Consider the following 17,727-nt stretch of genomic DNA (forward strand, 5'->3'; position numbering starts at 1 on the left):
CATCCTCTATGTGATGGTACCTTTATGTAAATTTAATGCCTACAACTGCCAGGTCCCATTTTTATTCCTATTCTATAGAAGATAAAGAGAGTCTCAGGCAGATTAAATAACTTGCCCAAGGTCACCCAGATGGAAGCACAGAGTCCGTCTCCCAAGACCATGGTCTTAACCATTTGTTATGAAGTAAAATTACACCAGAACGTCCAAGTCTGTTTCTGAAGAAAAAGGGCGTCACACTACTCCCTGTGTCATAGCGGTGTCGGCCCTGGGCTCCACATCTCTCACCCCTGAATCTCCAAATGAGTGGATGGCAGAGGGAGCAGGTGCCCAGGGTTTGGCTGCAGTCTCTCCACGTGCTAAATCGAACTCTTGGCTTATGACCTGCCCAGAACAATACTGAAAAGACACAAATTATAAACTGGCCACACAGAAAGCACTCAATTATTCACTTTATCTGGTACTTACAAAATGACTCCACTATGCCCATTGTTACATGTTGTGGGGCAAACACGAGAAAAAGAAGGCTAGGCCCAGTGCAATGGCTCATACCTAAAATCCTAGCCCTTTGGGAGGTTAAGGTGAAAGGATTGCTTGAGGCCAGGAGTTCAAGACCAGCCTGAGCAAGCATGAGACCCCATCTCTACTAAAAAATAGAAAAATTAGCCAGGCATGCTGGTACACGTCTGTAGTCCCACCTACTTGGTAGGCTGAGGCAGGAGGATCACTTGAGCCCAGGAGTTTGACATTGCAGTGAGCTATGATGATGCCACTGTACTCTAGCCCAGGTAACAGAGCAAGACCTTGTCTTAGGAAAAAAAAAAAAAAGGAAGAAAGCAAGAAAGCAAGAAAGAAAGAGAAAGGGAGGGGAAAGGAAAGGGAAGGCATAGTTTCAGCCTCCAAGGGAATAATCACTATTTTTGCCAAGGTAAAAAGTTCTTTGACTTGTTGATTCATTTATTCCACAAATATGCACTAAGTGACTTCCCCAGGTCATGTACTCTGTAGGGTATTAAGGCTTTGAAAGTGAAGATGTCAGACATGGGCTTTACTCTCTGAGTTTACAGTCAAGAAGGAAATGGACATTAAGTGCATAAATATACAAATAAACACAATGGTGGTGAGTGCTACAAGGGTCAAATACAAGATGCTCTGTGAGACTTGGTCCTGTCTAGGGACACAGACAATATACCCTAGAACATTCATACAACATTAAGATAAATACTCAAGCACCCACATTTGTTAAACTTTTTTTGGACGTGGGGAGTCTAGCTACACAAAGTGACCTGTCCCTTGACAGCTCTGAAATCAACACATTCGTTGGAAACAACATTATCGTCTTTTGAAAAAGTTTCCAGATCTCATTAGAAATTAGAAGAAAATGGGCCAGATTTCTGCTCTTATCATAATATGATTACTTCAAACCACGGCTAAAATCACAGAAAGCTGATGTGTCAGGAAGTTTTTCTGACATCTGTCTTCTAATGATTCTTTTCACTTTCAGAGTAAACAAATTTTGCTATAATGAAACAAAATGAACAGGGAACATCCTCTCCATGGGGGGCCACCATGTCTAGTCGTCCATAATAAGCTATTACAACACTTTGGAATCATCTGCACAATGCCAAAGGACCAATTATTACAGAATCTTAATTCTGGGAACAAGATTGATAGGGAAAGATGCATCAAGCTCAAACAAAAATATATTCATCAAACTGGCACTTCATAGGCACATCAAACAAAACACTAAACTATACCCCAGGATTCCAACATGAATACTCATTTTCTGAAGTAAATTAGGCACCGTTCAGGACACAGACCCATCTGTCCAGATATCATTTTAGAGCTGTAAAAAATAAAAAACAAGTTGCAAAGCCCCAGCCAGGTGCAGTGGCTCAGACCTGTAATCCTAGCACTCTTGAGAGGCCAAGGTGGGAGGACCACTTGAGGTCAGCAATTTGAGACCAGCGTGAGCAAGAGTGAGACCCCATCTCTACAAGAAAACAGAGAACTTAGCCAGGCACAGTGGTCCATACCTGTGGTCCCAGCTACCCAGGTGGCTGAGGCAGGAGGATTGCTTGAGCCCTGGAGTTTGAAGTTGCAGTGAACTATGATGATGCCACGGCACTCTAGCCTGGGGCAACAGAGCAAGCAAGACTCGGTATCAAAAAAAAAAAAAAAAAAAAAGCCCCAAATGTATAGTCTTATGCATATTTGCTCAGGGGTTGCTTTGGAACTAGATTAATTGTGAGTGTATATCCCCCAGGGGGTAGAACCAGCCTTTTGAGATCACCAGTCTAGAATCTAGAATGAGTGGAAAGAAAAGCAAATTCCAAGCAATATTTCCATTATCATATGTAAATTACAGAATAAATTATTTCCTGTCAACAAAATGAATTCTGTATGTTGTTTTGGAAGTGGCATCTTATTAAACATACAAGTCATTTTCATAATTAAACAAGGACAAAATTCAGAGGAAAGAAGCCATTTAAAATGGCATTTTGATTTCAGGAGGGAAAAAAAGGCTGAAAATTAACATTCTAAAATATATAGTTCAAAATAGACCATAGTGACATATCAATAATCTACAAGCCCTGATGCATGATTGTAAAAGTCTGAGACTTTCGTCAAGACATCTGAGTTGGAATCCCAGCTCTGCGCCATCCAAGCCTGGCCACCTTGAACAAGCTGCTTCTCATTTCTCAGTTTCAGTTCCTCATTTGAACATAGAGGATGATAAACTTACTGTGATGTGAAGCATAGCAAGTTCACGAGTTCATGGCCTAGCACCTGGTATTAATAAGTGTCACCTGTTTTTACTTTTTTTTTTTTTTTTTTGAGACAGAGTCTTGCTATGTTGCCCAGGCTGGACTCGAACTCCTGGTCTCAAACTCCTCCTCCCATGTAGCTGGGACTACAGGCATGTGCCAGCGTGCTTGGCTTGTTTTTACTATTCTTATAATCATCTTTGTTATTTCTTTATTATTGCCACCAAGAAAAAACACAGCAACTGCCAAGAACTCTACTAACAAATTCAGGATAGAAGCTAAATCGGAACAAACCAAAAGGTGAACGAAAGGAGAAAAATCATCAGAAGAATGGGCACGCTCTGTACTCTCTCTCCGCTAATTAACAAGACCTACTCAGTCCATGGAGAAGCCAAATTGTATGCACCTGACATTCAAATGAGCATTTTGGCCTGGTTTTAAATAAAGTACTCATCTAAATTAGGGATCAGCAAACTTCATGTCTGTAAAATGCCAGACAGTAATTATTTCAGGCTTTGCGAACCATACGTTCCCTGTAGCAAATACTTGATTCTGCCATTTCACATGAGAGCCGCTACAGACAACATGTAGCCAAACAGGCATGGCTACATTCCAATAAAACTTTATTGGAACCGGTGTGGTTTACCAATTGCTGATCTAAATAGAAGTTTGAAAGGTCAGTCTCGTAATATGTTTTTCATTTGTATTTCCTAATGATGTTTCTTTTTTTATTGTATACATATAAAGTGTACAACATGATGTTTTGATATTCATTGTGAAGTGATTACTATAGTCAAGCAAATTAATATACCCATCGTCTCACATAATTACTTTTTCTTTTTTTGCGGTTAAGAGTACCTAAAATCTACTCTCTTGGCAAATTTCCAGCCTACGAGACATATTAAGTCCTTATGCTATACATTAGCTCTCTAGCCTTATTCATCCTACATGAGTACAACTTTGTATTTTTTGACCTACATCTCCAATTTCCCCCACCCCCGGCCCTGGTAACCACCATTCTACTGGTAGATATGATTTTGTTCATTGTTTTCCTGACCAACACTCTGTCCACTTCCTGAGATTCCACCTTCAGCTGCAGACACAGCAGAGGGTGCAGCAGAGCTGGGGTGCTGGGCAGAGCAATGAAGGACTTGTGTCAGAGGAGGAGCACGGACCTACCTGTGCCTAGCACATCCTGGGACCTCAATGAATATGCCCATAATGTTGCATTTCTTTAAAAGAGGGTGAAATTGAAAAGGAAATAGAAGTATTTAACATAGCAGAATCTCAAAATCTGTGAAATCTGAGAAGTGAGAATCTGAATGTTGATTATCTGTGCTTCTGAAACTACCAGGGTTTTAAGTTTCCATACTGCTGCAGACCGATACTTATGTATACATAACAGAAATGTCACAGTATTGGCCAGTTTCTAACAAAAATGCCTGAAGTCTTATTCTTATTTTTCGACTGGCCTCCTTGTGGACTGACAACGGTCTGAGAGTAGCACCAGTCCATGAACCACAGTTTGCGCACTGCTTATGCTATTTTCTCCATATGTTTGAAATACAGCACAATTAACATTTTAAAAATAACAAGAGGAGGAGAGGAGTCAAATATTGAATCCTAAAATTCAGAGGTCATGAAGCCAATCTGTGGAAATGCCAAACCAAAAGGCCAGGTGTGATAATAGATTTCTTCATTCAAGAGATAGCTACTGAGGGCCCACTGGGCATCCATTCTGCGCCAGAGTGCAGAACAGTGAGTGAGCCACAGTGCCTGTCCTCAGGGAGCTTTGAGTAAGATCAGGGTTTTTCCACCCCTGGCACTAATGACATTTTGGGTTAAATAGTTCTTTCCTGTGGGGACTGCCTTGTGTTTTATAGGAGGTTGAGCAGTACCTTTGAGCTCTATCCACTAGCTTGCTAGTAGCACCTCCCCCCAGTTGTGATAACCAAAACTGTCTCCAGACATTGGCAAATGTCTCCTGGGGATCAAAATTACCCCCATTGTGAACCAGTGACCTAAAGCAAAGGAATGATAATTACAGTTAATAAGAACTATAATATGCCAAGTAAAGTGGATAGGGCTTTAACCCCAAAATGTTAAATCCTCATGCAAAAATAAAGCCCATTATAAAGTGCATATCCCGACTAAGTGATAGTTACGATCATTAGAAAAATGGCAGACTGCATTCATACTGCACCATGACATTGCAACAGCTTCTAACTACTACTGTATTGGGTTTCAGAGCTGACCAAATTCTATCACCTATGAGAGTTCATAGAATGCTCACAACAGCCCTGCCAAGAAATTATTACAGTATGTATTGCATGAAAGAGAAAACAAGAGATCCAGAAAAATTAAGCCATTTGCACAAGGTAGCCCAGGTAGACACTATATTCAGTTTGTCTCCAAGTCTAATATCATTGCTACCATCAATAACGAAGGGTGATAACATTTATTCAGTGAATATGCATATGCATAAACTATTGTTCTAAGACCATTATTTCATTTAATGCTCATAACAACCCTATGAGGTGGCTTCTGATATTGCGACATTTTAAAGATGAAAAAACCTAGGCTAAGAGAAATTAAATAACTTATCCAAGGTCACACTACCATTGAGTGGTGAAGGGGGGAAGGTATTTGCACTCTACCACATCAATGGTTCCTCTTTCTATTAACAGTTTCATGTGGAGAAATACAGTCAATCCTCACTATTCATGGATTCCATATTTGTGAATTTGCCTACTCATTAAATTTTATCTATAACCTCAAAATCAATACTCATGCCACTTTTGTGGTCATTCACACACATGTGCGGAGAGGTGAAAAATCTTAGTCACCCAATGTGCGTGTTCTCAGCTGAGACACTCAAGACAATGCCCTGCCCTCTTGCCTCAGCTCTCATACTGTAAATAAATGTCCTTTTCATGGTCTAATTAGTGCCATATTTTCACATTTTTGTGCTTTTTTGGGGTGATGTTTTTGTTTAAAATGACCCCCAATTGTAATGCTAAAGTCTGTACAGTGTTTCTAAGTACCAGAAGGCTGGGATGTGTCTTATGGAGATAATGGTGTGTTAGACAAGCTTCATTCAGTCATGAATTATAGTGCTGTTGGCTGTGAGTTCAATGTTAATGAATCAACGATAAGATATGTCCACAAAAAGCAAGAGGAAATTCACTGATCTGAGATCACACCACAAATTGCTAAAGTAACATTTTTAGTGCATGTTGAGGCTATGGAAAAAATAGAAAACAGGCTAAATTTATGAGCTTGTGAGATAATAACCAATTTGCAAAAGCATAGTGAATAGCACGGTTATGAGGCTGAAAGCCAAAGAAATTCAGTCATATTACCCAAGGGTAGGTGAATGTTCAACCCTTCTCAGTGACATTTTCTTATAAAGAAATACTGCACATATGCTTTAAGAAATACATATTAGAATGTCTTTACATGGAAATATAGTTCAAATAAAAAAAACATTATGTACTCATCAGTTGGTAAACATGTGACCAGAGACTCACAGGAACCTACTCCTGCATTTCCCTTAGGAACAACGGCTCAGTATTTGCTAAGTCAACGTTCATGGTGATTTTACAGAACATAACTACCATGAAAAACAGCATTGACTGTATCTGGACCAGTCTTAGAAAATACATATTTCTGGGCTTCACTTCAACTTCCTGAATTAAAATTTTCAGCAGTGGGGCCAAAAAATCTGAATGTTTTAAAAGCTCCTTAGGCCGGGCACGGTGGCTCACGCCTGTAATCCTAGCACTCTGGGAGGCCGAGGCGGGTGGATTGCTCAAGGTCAGGAGTTCGAGACCAGCCTGAGCGAGACCCCGTCTCTACTAAAAATAGAACGACATTATATGGACAACTAAAAATCTATATAGAAAAAATTAGCCGGGCATAGTGGCGCATGCCTGTAGTCCCAGCTACTCGGGAGGCTGAGGCAGTAGGATCGCTTAAGCCGAGGAGTCTGAGGTTGCTGTGAGCTAAGCTGACGCCACGGCACTCACTCTAGCCTGGGCAACAAAGTGAGACTCTGTCTCAACAAAAAAAAAAAAAAAAAAAAAAAGCTCCTCATCCACAGACCTGTGTTTATGAATTGCTATGACTATAAAAACCAATAAAACTTGTAAAAAAAAAAAAATTCCTTCTAGCTTTTGACATCACCCTGAATTTGATCTGTATGCCACAGGGTGCCCTACAGCTACAGTTCCCAACCCCCAGGTGGCAGACAGGTACCGGTCTGTTACCTGTTAGGAACCAGCCCACATAAGCGGGAGGTGAGCGGCAGGTGAGCAAGCAAAGCTTCATCTGTATTTACAGCCACTCCCCATCACTCACATCATCACATAAGCTCCACCTCCTGTCAGATCAGCAGCGGCATTAGATTCTCATAGGAGCTGAATCCTACTATAAACTGCACATACGAGGGATCTAGGCTACACGCTCCTTATGAGAATCAAATGCCCGATGATCTGAGGTGGAGCTGAGGTGGTGATGCTAGCACTGGGGAGCAGCTTCAAATACAGATTATCATTAACAGAGGGGTTTGACTGCACGATAAATGTAATGTGCTTGAATCATCCCGAAACCAGACCCCCCACCCCCGTCTATAGAAAAACTATCTTTCATGGAACTAGTCCCTAGTGCCAAAAAGGCTGGGGACCACTGTCCTACAGTTACACAGTACGCATGCTGTGAAATTGTTTGGCCTGTGTCTTGGCTTCCAGGCAACATCTTCCCTAAATCATTAAGGGGAAAAAAAAAATTCAAACCCCTTCCACATGGTCATTGAAAAAGTAACCCCACCCAAAATTCCAGCCAGAAGCCTACCACCCACTGAGGCAGAAGCCTTTCTGCACTACTCACAGATACACTGACTCCTGTTGATCAATACGTGGCAGCAATTCACCATCAACCCCTGTCACGCTCAGCAAATTCCCTACCTCTTTCAAACTTTCCATTTGTATGTGTGCATTCACTATGTACTACTATGGTAGTAACCAGGGCAATGTACAGATAGCATTAAAAGATGACCAGAGTTACTGACAGAGAAAACAAGGTTCTTCTCTAAATAGTGACTTGGAAATATCCTTCCTTTGGAGAACGACGGCAGACTCCTGCTCAGCGTGGATTTTATGGTCATCCCCAAATGCTCAACAATCTCCCTCTCCAATATTGAATTCCTCAAAGCCTGTTCCACTGAACACAAGTCAAACAAAATGCTTTAAGGAGAAACGATTCTGTGGCAGGTGAGTTTGGAAAATGTCGCTTATTGTAAAACTGTGTAGACACTCACAACACATTAGCATGGTAAAGGCTCCAAGAAGCCCTGAAGGAAAGATAGGAATGAAACATGTCTAAAATATGTTTCAGTGAGCAGTTCCCAGACTTATTTGACCCTGGATTTCCTTTAATATGGAAATATTTAATATAAATTCCAGGAAACGATGTTGAGAAATGTTATTTTAATATCTTGGTGGTAAGACCACAGAAAAATATGAAACAACCCACCACTCAGGGCCCTTTCCACACTGCAATGAACCCCGTTACTCCTCACTGCTACGCTTCCCTGGAAGGACTTGTCACAGGTCAGTCATGGAGGCAGCTCTGGGGTTTCAGAAACTCACCAGATGCACCGTATGCTGCATGGCCACAGTCAAGGCCCACCGTTAGGAGGAAATAAGCACTGGGCTTCGCTCCCTTGTCTACGTGCCGACATCCATCCCAAACGAGGCGACAGGACCCAGGTTAAGCCTTCAGAAATACCTACAATTATCCCACTGGGAGAGGTCAGCATGAAAAAAGAACGTTCTCTTACAAGAAAAATGGCAGTGTCCTCTTTGTTCCCAGCAACTGAAACTGGCATTCCTTCTGCCCAGAACGAGAACAGACTGAAAAGGTCCTCAAATTAAGACATTTTCATTTTCAAAAGGCATTCATCTAAATTATTAGATCTTCTCCTATGAAGAAGAAAGCAACGAGTTGGGCCGTGAGGGACAATTCAAAAACAGACAAGTGGGACTAGTATGTGGGTGTATGTGGTGGGGGGTGGGGGGACTGGATGGGATGGGGGGCTTTCCAGTTGGCTTAAATAGAACAAACAGACATAACGCAGAGAAGAGTTTGGTTCATCAGGATTCCACGATGGCCAATTCCTGTGAGAAAAGCAGCCAGAAGGTAAAACTTAATTATACTTTCCGAGGCCATGAGAGATGCTCCCACGTGAGGAGCGTGATGTGCGCTTGGCACAGGCTGGGGAAGGACGGGCTGCATGTGTGGGAGGGAAGAGAGAGCCAGGAGGAAGGAGGATCTTCTCATGAATAATTCTGGACTCTTAAAGAAGCAGCCAACTTTTTAAGACCCCCACCTGCAGCTGGATATGTGAATGGGATAGTGTAAGAGATTTTCATCAAGTTTATGCATGTACTAAGAGTTTGCTTCCTGTGTGACTTTTTGTCTTTAACTTAAGGAAAATTTAAATTAGTAACGTTAAATTTTCTGAGAGATAATACTATAATGTCAAGGTGTAGGGCATGAACTCCAAACCCAGGCTGCTCAGGCCAAATGTCCCCTGGATTTCAAAACTGCCCCCACTTGAGAACCACTGGCTATAAATTAAGAGAAACAGAATAGAAGAATTCTTAAACCTGGCTACATATGAGAAGTGCTGAGGACATATTTTTAAAAATAAGATTAATAATGCAGATACCGGCCCTTACCATGGATTCAAAGAATCAGAGTCCACTCTACGGGTTCAACAGAATAGTGCAGGAAAAATTATTAGAGTAGTCATTTGCCACTAATGAATTATGTCATCTTGGGAAAGTCACTTGTCCTCTCTGTGCCGCAGATTCCTAAAATTCCAATTTTCAGTGGCAGAGCTAGACTACGTGTCAGACTTTTCCACAGCTAACCATCCAGTCTGCGAATTCTCCCAGACACCATCGATCCACTCCTGACAGGCTTCCTTCCACACTGCACACCATCGGTCCAATGCCCAGAGGAAAAAAGTTTGTACAACTCCAGTCTTCATGAAACTATGAGGAAATCTGGCCAAAGACAAGACTCCTTGATAGAAATACAATCAATTCACCGTAGATACAACACTGGGCAGAATTAGTGCTAGAAAAAGGTTGGTTTCCACTTCACATTCAAGAGACGTAAAAATTTAATCCCAAATTACAGATGCAATTTACCCATTATGCAAAGTAGTTGTCATATCCCTGGGAGGGGAAAAAAGTCCCCCAAACCAGGACTGCCATAAGCTGAATTCACCAGAAATCCTGACTCGAGCTGACCCTGGGGAATGTGCTCATGCTTTCAGATTCATAAAATCCTTTCATGACATTTATGTAGTCAAATGTTAAAGAAAAAAGTAGGGATTAGCCCATAGACATGCAGGCTTTGGTCTTCAAATCCCAGATTCCATCCTCAACCCAACAAAAATTCATTCCGTGGCAAGAAAGTCCTTTAGGGAATCAGTCTTTGCTATAACTGTATATGCTAATTAAGCCCCAAAGGGAAAAAAAAAAACTGCTGAAGATACTGATTGCTTACAAAGAAGCAATTTTTCTCTGCTTTTACCAATTTGTGAATAATCTGCAGGTTACATCAGTTTAGGTCACATTTACTTTATACATCTGTGTGCAGAAATAGAATGAAAATGGTTACATTTGAAAGTGCCTGGGGTTGTTAAAGTAAAAGTAAGGATAACAATTCTTCAGCTAGGAAGGTAAAAAAAAAAAATCCTACAAGAATGCTGAATAGCAGGGGATTCGTAACGGGTAGAGAAGGAGATTTCCCGGATTATGAGACCATAATACAATTCTGCTCAGAAATTGCACGTTATCAATGAAGAGATGATCAGATACCAATAAATCAATTTACTAGATACTGATCTCAGAGGAAACAGATTTATAACTATAATTCAAATCCATTCCTTTAAAACATGTACTACCAATACACCCTACCCTACCAGGGGCAGGCCCTACCCACTATTAAAGTGTTAAAAGAAAACATTTCAATTTTCTTGATGAGTATGAAATTACAGAAGGGAATCAGTTGATCTTAAGTGATATGCCACCAGGTTATGATACAATATGATAAATTGCCTTCTCCTATCCCAGTTTTCAAGACAGATTATGAAAAGCTGAGTGTTAAAAGATATTTATTCCCCAAACCAAAAGGGCATCACATAAACGACCACTAGCGCCATCTGTTGGTGGCACACAGAGCTGCTGCACTTTTGCTCAGACTTGCAAGTTTCTTCGCTCACCTGAGTCAAGATTCCTTGACTGCAGTTTTACATGTGAGGGAGCATCTTTATACTATTATAAGTGAAGTAGTGCAGAAGCTCTTAAAACATTTATCCTATGTTTGTACCCTTTACATGGCCAGACAATGAATGGATTTCTACTAATGATCTGGAGGTGAAGACTAAAGCTACTGCCTCAAATTTCCCAGTGTCTCATATTTTATCTGAAAATTGCATATGAATTTTGTGCTGTGCAACAGAGTAATCGATGTCTAAGTAAAAATATTTTAAAATTACTTACAGTTCAACTGCTTAACTTTTATCGCCACATATTCGGGTTACATGGATGATTCGTGTGTACCATATTTAGCCCTTGGTTTCACATATAATAACTCTGGATACTTACGATCTCCAGAGATACTCGTACCCCCATTTGAGAAGAACAAGTAGGAACTCAGCTGAGGCCGGCCGCAGCCTACTGCGTGCCCACAATGAGCCTCAGCTTCCTTATCTGTAAGGTAAGGACCACGGCGCTGCCAGCTCTGACAGTCTCTGAAACAACGTTCATTCAGATCCTCAGACATAGGCCTCACTCCTCTCTCTGCTGGTGAGCTCTGGGTGCACATTCTTATAAAATATGGACACAGAAAACTGCAATTATTCTATTATTTTATATAGTATAATTTAATAATATTATAGACATTTCCTATTTCATGTATAGTCCTAAAAGCTTATGTCGTCAAGCTGGCAGAATAAAAGCTTTTTCTCCCTCATTCTTCTCATTAGCAAAATGGGGAAATGCCTTTTATGTGGGATTGCCTCATATTTAAGCATACACAGTAACTCAGTAAGGCCAGCCCTAGTGTTCAAGAGTGGGACAAAATGTGACCTATAGACATAAGCAGTGACCATATCAAAAGAGGTCTTCAAAATGATGTTAACAGCCTGAACAACAGTGAGACCCTGTCTCTACAAAAAATAGAAAAAATTAGCTGGGTGTGGTGGCGCGTGCCTATAGTCCCAGCTACTCAGGAGGCTGAGGCAGGAGGATCATTTCAGCCCAGGAGTTGGAGGTTGCACTGAGCTATAATGAGGCCACTGCACTCTAGCCTGGGCGACAAAGCGAGACCCTGCCTCCCAAACAAAACAAAACAAAACAAAACAAAACAAAACCTACATTAAGTAGCTTAGCTGTCTCCCTGAGATGGCCTGTGGATTCTGCAGGCAAGTCCAGCAAGATAATGCACCAGCACAGAGAAACCAATGTCAGCTCGATCAGCAGGAGGCCTTCAGTCAAGATTTTTGCCAAAGCTGGAGAATTCAAGCCCTCAAATATATTTTCAAGAACAAAATCAGTCATTTTATGTCTCCCCATGATCACGGACCTTCCTAAGCCCATGAGGTGCCTGTGAAACTGCACATATGGGAACTATATTTTTAGGAAAGGGGCCGGGTATCAGAGAACAACCCCTTCTCTCTCTCCTATACTGACACAATTCCGCCTTCTCTAGTTTCTCACAGCAGCTATTTCCAAGGCTTTATGTTCCTTTTTTTTTTTTTTGAGACAAAGTCTCACTCTGTTGCCCAGGCTAGAGTGCCGTGGCATCAGCCTAGCTCACAGCAACCTCAGACTCCTGGGCTCAAGCAATCCTTCTGCCTCAGCCTCCCGAGTAGCTGGGACTACAGGCATGCGCCACCATGCCCGGCTAATTTTTCTATATATATTTTTAGCTGTTCAAATCATTTCTTTCTATTTTTAGTAGAAATAGGGTCTGGCTCTTGCTCAGGCTGGTCTCGAACTCCTGAGCTCAAACCATCCACCCGCCTCGGCCTCCCAGAGTGGTAGGATCCACCGCGCCCGGCCAAGGCTTTATGTTCTTAAACAAGTGTTTCAACACTGCCTTTCTCCTTAAAGTCACCACCAAAAAAAAAAAAATTGTAGTGTTCCCTTCACCTTTTCAGTACTTCTACTCTGGCCCAGCTCCAGGTGTTTTCTGGTTTAAAGGTTGCCCAGTACGCAACCTGCTATGGAATTCAGAACCCTGTACACTTCCCGGGCACATCAGTAGTCCAAATTTGTACTACAGCAAAAACTTCAAGCGATTAATCAGTTGCAAATCAAATATTAAAAACGAGGATTAATCTCATCACTGCAGCCTGACAGATGCATTTAGTGTTAATAAATAAACTTCAAACTTCCTGCAGACACTATAAAGTGCATTCCCAATTTGCTTTTGCTCCCAATTCCTAATAGAGAGACAGAGCTGCATTGATATTCTAGGGCTGCACTACCCAAGCATTCAAGCAGTCAGCTCTGCTGTTATCTCCTAAGAAAAAAGAATCAGAAATTAGAGGGGGAGACACATTCTGACCTGATGCTCTCTGATCTCCCCAACAAAACTTCAATCACACAGTCTGTCTCAATCACAACGTGTGGGCACTGAGATTCACGAGGCCAAATGAAAATAAAATTATGATCTTCGTTTGTGTGGGTGACGGAAGGGTGGATGAAAAGCTCCATATGTTCGGAGTTTCAAGTGTAATTTGAAACAGCAACATATCAGCCTTAAAAACAGAACTCCCATGGCCTCTAAATTTCAAGAATAGTGGAAGATGCTTGCTCAGAATAAATCAATTTGGAAAGCCGCAGTCATCAATCTCAAAGTAATTTCAGCCAAAGCATAAACGGCGACTTGAAAATGAGGGGCGGGGGAAGTGCCAGAAAAATACCACTTGAAACTTTTATTAATATTAATAGCACATTATAGTAAAAATATAAAAATTATTTATTAGGGAACTTGTGGAGAAGAATTACGAAATTATGGTGTACCTATACAAAGAAATTCTACATAACCATTACAGAGAAACGAGACACACTCACACACAATAATGACAAGGAAAGATGCAAACTGAAGGACAGGATGAAAGCTATGATCACATTTTTATCAAAGCCATAATATGTACACATGAATGTGTGTTTTGTTTTCTTTTGTTTTGGGAGACAGAATCTTGCTCTGTTGCCCTGGGTCGAGTGCAGTGGTATCATCATAGCTCACTGCAACCTCAAACTCCTGGGCTCAAGCGATCCTCCTGCCTCAGCCTCTCCAGTAACTGGGACTACAGGCACGAACCACCACACCTGGCTAATTTTTTCTATTTTGAGTAGAGATGGGGTCTCACTCTTGCTCAGGCTGGTCTCGAACTCCTGAGCTCAGGCAATCCTCCTGCCTCAGCCTCCCAGAGTGCTAGGATTACAGGCGTGAGCCACCGCACCTCGCCAGTGTCTATATTTAAAGTAAAAAAACATGAAAATATATGTATCAAACCATTAACAGTAGTTAGCTCTGTAAAAAGTAACTGGAACAGGGGGGCTTTCACTTTTTATTTCATAAATTTATGAAATCGCAGAATGTTTAAACAAATGTACTTCTTTTGTAATGTAAAAATAATAAAATAAATCTGGAGGATAAGGAAGAAACAAAATCCCTGAATTAAAAACACAGAATTGGACCAGGCCAGAGAGGTCATCTAGGAAAGGAAGGCCAGGTCCACCATCGCCTTCCAAGGAGATACTCCTTTTTGTTAAGACTCTAGGGGAAGAGTATGGCAGAGCTCCTGGGTAATCCAATCTATGGTTAGATGGTTACACAACCTGAGGAGTGAAAAAATTCTCCCTTTTATCTACCCTCTTCTCTGCATTCTCAGCTGGAAGCCCAATCCTTTTGTTCTTTCCTCAGGAGCTATAGAAAGCAGATGGTTACACCATCCTTTGAATCTGTCAATGAATCACACGAAACCAACAGTGCTTTTCTGGAGGGACAACATTGTGTTCGACAATACAGAATGACATATCCCAGTCTGCTCCCGACACACACGCATACCAGACTTCATTACTAATGAGACATTCAAAGGAGTTTTACCAGATGTATTCAATTTAATTCAACAAGTATTAATTCAATGTCTCCCATGTTCTTGGTATTTTATTATGAGCTGTAGAGGGCCCTTTAGAAATTTAAAACTTTATGGTGGTAGTGGAGACACATGTTTATAAAGAAGTGAACCATTCAGGGTACTTTAAGATTAACTAGGAGAATGTGCACATGCTATTATTTCAGAAGCACTAATAAGATTTTTAGAGTTGAGACCAGGCTAAAAAGAGTAAGGAGAAAAAATGGTTATGACATTAAAAAAAAAAAAAAACACTTTTTATTTACTATTTTTAAATTTTATTTTGTATTCCTTTCTTTTGTTTGCTTAAATATATCTTTTTGATGTTTACTATTTGCCAGCCAGGGTCAAGCCAAGTGTACACAGCAAGGTGGTGGCAGGAAGATTTCGGGTGCCACAGTCACTAAGATAGCAGTGATGGTGGCTGGCTTGAGGGCAGCAGCATAGACAAATGGAAGACTTGGCCTGACTCAGCGACAGACTGGCAAGTTTGGGTCTCAATGACAAAAGGGGATTTTCATGTAACTGACAGGGACAATGAAGAAACATGCTCCATTTGAGCAGGGTGCTTAAGTAATGGAGAAGAATCTCAGCACATGGAAAACAGGAAGGCAGTTTAAATAGTCAAAATTGGACCCAGATTTATCGTTTATGAGAGAGAATCTCTATTTTGTGTCGCCTCTTCACTCTCTACACCTTACAGCCTCCTGCAGTGAGTATGAAGTTCGGTGGCAACTTCTCCACTTTTTCTCTCTTCTGTATCCACGTCAAAGGTAGAACTCACTCCTCACATGCCAAGTGAACCACCTCTGCCCAGCCCCAAACTGCAAAGGAATCCATGAAATCGGTGCACAGGCCGCAGACCAGGACAGAAATCTAACACCAGATTAATCACCAGTAGGTTGTATTTCTGTCCTTTAAAAAATAAGCTACTTCTACTGCAAAGTGATAGTATTATTGCATTTTCCTTAAATATCTACCCCGCAAATCAAGTAATTAAATCAAACTTCACTACTGACAAAATAGAAGTGTTACTTCAGATCAAGTAAAAACATAACAGGATTAATGGAAACATACAGATGTCCTTTGGTCCTAAGTAGAGGGAACAGAACAGGTCCGGGAATAGGAATTTGACACTTCCTCACTGCAACTCTATGTTCTTGTACTTCACGAAGCCACATGGGGACACATCCATATTTGGCCGCGCTGACACTAGCCCACAGCTTGCCTTACTAAATGCAGGAAGCCCAGAGCCACCTTTCTTTTTCCCCCTTTTGCTCATCAGCACCGTTCTTTTCAAATTTTGTCAGCCTGTTGGGCTCTCGCTCCTTGAACAAGAAAATTGTCAACTGGTGTAACATCTCTCTCCTACCCTGAAACTCAACAGGCTCCTGAAAATCTGCAAAATTCCACACGTGCTTAGTCTTTGGATTTTGAAAATGTCTTACTCGTTTCAATTCATCCTTCTTCTAAGATAGTTACTTTTCTAACCTCATTGACACTCGAATAATTATGTATCATCCAATCTTCCAACTTGAATAATGAGCTTAAAAAGTGACAGAACCCTTTTTTATGTCAGTGTTCCACATGCTTTGGTTTTTCCTCTTCAATCATGTTTAATTTCTTGTTGGCTAAGCTTATCTTTGGACTAACAAAGTAGTTTTCCTCTACAGTGTTATTTCTGTGGTGAAGCTTTTCTGTTTACCTGCCTACTTCCATTAGTACAAAAACATGAATGTACTATACTCAACTGTCATGAATATGCAGAACTTTCACTGTGTTTGATACATACCTACATATAGTGAGCCAAGTCTTAAAATCTAGTGACTACTTCATCTTAGGACCATCCCTCTACAGGTACCCATGGTGGTAAGAACTGTAGCTGACATTTTCTGGGAATTCTTTGATAAATCTCACCATTTCTTTAATAGCAATCCCATGGCCTAATCAAAGCACCCCTGGGCCAATCAGTAAGGCCATCAAGAAGAAAGGAGAACAGGTCCAAAGCACAGGACCAGAGGTAGCATCCTCTAGAAGGCTCTGATACTACCTGTGACTCAACGGCCACAACTGAGTAGTGTCTCCTCTCTTGCTCAGCGGTGCTCAAACTGTCTTCAGACAAGAGTGGGGGAAATGTCACAAGACATTTTTAATAATCAAGAGTTCTGGTTTGCAGACTTATTTCCTAATTTTCCTATAAACCAGAATGAATTTCCAGTTTCAATAAACTTGAATTTGGAGCATGTTTACTTAAAAAAAGTATTCTCAGACTTGAATGCTGATACATCTTGAGTAAATGAGAAATGCATGAATTTAAAACTAAAATTTCAAATATCACACATAGCTCTTATTGATGCTGGAACCAATAGTCACAAATACTTCCTAATGGAATTTTTAAGATATCAATTCAATAATTTAATTTTTTTTGCTTCTAAGTCATATTTATTGACATTGTGATACTTGAATTGCTGGTGTCATTTACTTATATAGTTAAAAAATAATGCAAAAAAGTCTGTAACAAAAAAAGGTAGAAGTAACGATGCTACTCCAATCTTGTCTTGCCTGTGGGAATGTCATGCATTCCTTAAAGGCAGAATTCACCAAGAGTAGGAGGTACATGTGGCTTTTAAGAAAATGCCTCACTTCTTCCACCTTTACTCTACCCTCTAGAAAGAAGGGTATTGCAATGGCCGGCCAGAGTAAAGGATGTTTTGCTGGCATCCATGACTCTGTGGGGTT

At 40.9% G+C, this 17,727-nt stretch overlaps 1 protein-coding gene across 12 annotated transcripts in view; it reads right to left on the reverse strand.

Moving 5' to 3' along the window:
• Positions 1 to 17,727, reverse strand: part of MAGI1 (membrane associated guanylate kinase, WW and PDZ domain containing 1) — a 607,075-nt gene that overhangs the window by 273,555 nt on the left and 315,793 nt on the right. The gene's annotated exons all lie outside the window — the stretch shown is intronic.

This window comes from Eulemur rufifrons, chromosome 7 (genome assembly GCF_041146395.1).
Source record: "Eulemur rufifrons isolate Redbay chromosome 7, OSU_ERuf_1, whole genome shotgun sequence".
Taxonomy (NCBI): Eukaryota; Metazoa; Chordata; class Mammalia; order Primates; family Lemuridae; genus Eulemur; species Eulemur rufifrons.